Source organism: Martes martes, assembly GCF_963455335.1.
Source record: "Martes martes genome assembly, chromosome: 4".
Taxonomy (NCBI): domain Eukaryota; kingdom Metazoa; phylum Chordata; class Mammalia; order Carnivora; family Mustelidae; genus Martes; species Martes martes.
The window spans coordinates 42,397,641-42,402,317 of record NC_137891.1 but is presented as its reverse complement, the minus strand read 5'-3'; positions in this window follow the sequence as shown (position 1 = coordinate 42,402,317).

Below are 4,677 nucleotides of genomic sequence, written 5' to 3'. Positions count from 1 at the left end.
TTTAATTCAGTAGTTATCCCACAGTTTGGGGAATTGATTCCTCTTTCCTTTTTTTTTTTTTTCTTAAGATTTATTTGTTTGAGAGATCCATCAAGAGAGGGAACACAAGCAGGGGGAGTGGGAGAGGGAGAAGCAGGCTTCCCACTGAGCAGGGAGCCGGATGCTGGGCTTGATCCCAGGACCCTGGGATCACTACCTGAGCCAAAGGCAGACGCTTAATGACTGAGCCTCCCAGGAGCCCCTGATTCCCTTTCTATTGGAAATTCTTTTAAAGGGTCCCAAAACCTCTTCATCACTTTTTACATTTTCTTAAAATATCAGATACTTCCATTGTTACAGATGTAGTGAGATAAATAAACAAGGGTATCAAAGCTTTTGGGATGAGCTCCTTCTAAGGAATTCTAAGGTAAGACCCAGTCATTCCTTTTTGTCCGTCTTAGTCATAAGCCAGGGGTAGCCTTCACTAAACAAGACCCATGCTCCTTACCCATACTTCTTCAAAGTTTTATATACTTTTTTTTTAAGATTTTACTTATTTGAGAGGGACAGACAGCATTCGAGTGTAGGGGTGGCTAGAGGGGCAGAGGGAGAGGGACAAGCAGATCTGCACTGAGTGTGTGGAGTCCAATGTGGGCTCAGTCCTGCAGGGTCATAACCCTGGGATCAAGACCTGAGCCGAAATCAAAAGTCGGATGTTTAATGGACTAAGACACCCAGGCACCCCAGAGTGTTACACACTTTTTGCAAAACAAGTCTAAAAGTGGTTCTCCAGTCACTTCGGACCTCTCACGGGTACAGCAATTTCTTTCTTTCTTTTTTTTTAAGATTTCATTTATTATTTAACAGAGAGACAGAGAGCAAGCACAGTAGGCAGAGCAGCAGACGAAGGGAGAGGGAGAAGCAGGCTCTCCACCGAGCAGGGAGCCCAATGCAGGGCTCGATCCCAGGACCCCGGGATCACAACCTGAGCCTATTACATCCAGAGTAGCAAGCTTTATAGATGGAAGCCACAGTGAGAAGTACAGACTTTATTCAAAAGCTGGTGGCTGCAAGGGGGCTAGTGCTCTCCTAACTCACAGCCCTGAAAGAGCTCAGGGGTAGGCTTATAAAGGCATAAACCACATTCTGTTGACAGTTTCTAAAAGCTGCCAAGCTCAGTACAGATGCCAAAAAAGCTGGGTTAAGCAGATATCTAAGGTAGGGTACTTTTCCTGAAATCATTTGAGGCGGAGTATTTTGCGGTTTTTCTGTCTCGGTTACAATAACATGGCTGTGTTACAAAATGGCTGCTTTTTACAAAATGGCGTGGCTTGTGCTCACTTCAGCAGCACATATACAAAATGGCGTGGCTTATGCCAAGTCCATCTCCTAGGTGTCTCAAGCCAAAGGTGGCCACTTCACACACTGAGCCACCCAGGCACCCTGAGGAACAGCAATTTCAAGTGCAGCCACAGGTATCCTCCATACATTCTTCATGGCCGCCCATTTCCTACAAACTCACCCCCACTATTTTAAGCTCTACCTGGGCCACCTCTATAGCTCATTGCCTCCAGAGTCTCATTGCTTTGCAAATGTTTCAGTACTCAAGGCTACTGACAGTATTTACTTTGGGCTCTGAGAATGAGCTTCCCATATCTATGACCTTGGAATTCCTTTGTGATACAGACAACAGTCTTCAACTATTTTTAAAGCGCTTCACTCCATAACCTCAGCCCAGCCTCTAGCCCCTCACCTTTCTCCTTCTGTTTCCTTGCTTGCATTCCATGTTCTTCCAAGAAAGTTTATTCAACAATCCTGTATCTAATCCTGTCAAATTATATTGTCTTGATAAAAATCCCCAAACTGGCCCCAACAGAATTTCTTTCCATCATCACAACATTCTTAAATCCTTCTTTCTCCTTGAAATCTTAATTTACAACCACTCCTCCCCCCAACACACACAGCACACTGCAACTTCATTGAAGAAAAACTACTTTCTTTAAAAAGAAAACCGTATTTGTTCCATTTATTCTTTTCCTATTTCCTCCTTAATCTGTTGCAATCTGGGTTTCTACCACCACTGTTCTACCTAACTGGTTCTCACAATGGTCAGTTTCATCCCACTGGTTGACAAATACAATGGACACGTTCCAGTTCAATTATTACTTCATCTTCCTGCAGCGTTTGCCGTTCCTGACCATCCCCTTCTTTTTAAAATTCTCTCTGCCTTAACCTTCAAGATTTTCCTCATGACTCTTCTTTTTGAGTTTCCTTGTCTCTCTCCAACAGCCACTTAAAAATTGATCTTTACCAAGATTTTGCTCTCAGCACTTTACTTATCTCATTCGTCATACTCTCCCTTGGGTAATCTCTTCCATGCACAAACTTCAACTAATGCTACAGATGATGACATCTGACCCTGAGGCTCACATCTCTACTTGCATATGCCAGAAGCTTATGACTTCAAACTGACCAAAGCTGACCTCATCATTTTCCTTGTCCCAGCCCATCAGAAAAATTGAGGGGAGAAGTCCTTTTGTAAACTTAAGCTGTCTAGTCTTCTTATTCGGCTTCACCTTTCTACCACCATTTTAATTCCAGCAATGAATTACTAAGTTGCAAAATAATAGCCTATCAAGAACACTCGGCAAATAGAGAGTAGAAACCCTGTTCTCAAAAAGTGATCAAAACCTAGTGTTTTTTCCGATTCCGATCATTAGAAAGAAATGAGATCAGAAGGGTAGTTATAATCATGCACAGTTGCCAGTCCATGATCGCAATTTTTCAATAAGCAAAAAACTCAAACTCCAAACTGAAACACACATGCAAAACTCTGAGAATTCAAATGTTTCATTTTGGGGAAAAAAAAAAAAAGGATTTTGTGGACAAGCCTGGTATACTCAAGTTCACTTGATTCCTCCTTCCCTCCTGGCGGTTTACTTGACAAAACCATCTACGCTGCTGTGTTTCAGGAAAAGAAACCTTTAAAACGCTCCTAATGCTTTTTCTGTAAACACAAGCGAATTGATTGTCGGAAGTACTCTTTCTCCTTTCGTGAGCAAGGCTAAAATATTCACTGATAAGGTCATTTTTTTTTATTCTGCCATGAATGAATCCTCAGATGGAGGCTGCCACCACAAAAATGAAGTCGTAAGAAGGAAATCCCAGACCAAGACTAGGGATGCCGAAGTGGCGTGCACGCCGGCATATATACAGGCTGCAAGCCTGTTACTCCACACCTGGTGCCACGCCGGGGCAGATTCCTGAAGGACAGAAATAAACACTTATTTTGACAAAGCAGTATTATTGGCTGGCATGCACTGAATTTGCTTGAAATTCTAACAACTTCCCTGTAAAGAATATCCACCCACCTAACATTCTTTCTTTAGACGCAGTCTTACAATAGCAAATCTGTAATTACATTTCCTATTTTCATTTTTTTTCCAAGGACACTGTTGGCCTCTACTGTATAAGAACTATAGTGCATCTATCTCCATTAGTGTTGTCACACGGGTTTTAGAAAATCATATTACAAAATGTGGGTCAGTGATCACTGAGTCATGTAATTTATCAAGACAATACCCAGATGCACTGTTTGACATTCGTTTTGCAGGGACGCAGTCTACTGGTATAAACAACTCTGCAATGCCTACCATTCTTCAGAGGCAAAGGCCATTTATGACTGGGGGGAAAATCAATATCCAGAGTTCCACTATCAAATACTTAATGTCCCCATGTTTTATAAGATAATACATCAGTGAAAGCCGACAGGATACCTCCAGTTGATGATAGATCACCTCTTCAGTTTGTCCTGCTAATTATGTTTCCAAAATCAGAATTTTAGAACCGAACAGGACTTTGCTCTTATTCCAATCCCCCGATTTACTAAGGAGGACACTAAAGTACATGCAATATTGAAGGACAAGACACTTGCCCCGCAGTTGGTGATGAAGTCAGTTGTAAACTGAAGTTGCCTGCATCACAAATTCAATAAATAACAAATTCAATTCTTTTCAAATTTTGTGTGTTACATTATTTCTCCATTCCCTTCATCATATTATTAGGATAGAATTAATTTCCTAACCTTTGTTACATTTAAATGAATCAACATTTTTTAGTGACTACTCTATACTAGGCACCAAAATAGATATTGGAGATAATAAGGGTACGTTTCTCCTATGTTACCACCAAAGCAGGACGTTCAAGAGTGATGGGCCAGAAGACGGCAATGTCTCCCTCTTGCCTCACAGTTCCTTCTCCATCTTATTTGCTGGCAACTCTTCCTCTGTTACTCCTTTAAAATTTGCTTCTCTCTTTGACCATTTTCTCTTATGACACCCTCATTCTCCCTCATGATATCATCATTCACAAGACCTTGATGTGACTTCAACTCTGATTACTCCTAAGTATGTGCCCTCTGAGTCCTGGTCCCATATAACCAGGTGTCCACTGCATCTCCACTGGATGTCTTGCAAGTTCTGTAAGCTCAGGATGCTGAAGGTAACAGTCACAATTTCATTATTCAAGGGCCATATTTCACTTGTCAGTTGTGATGTCTCTCTCTCCTACTAAAGTTGAAACTCCCTGAAGGCAGACCTTATGTCTTCTCACTTAAATATCCTCAGCACTGACCGTTTTTCTTGGGATCCCAAAATATATAATAAATATTTTTGAATGAATGAAACTATGATCTATGCA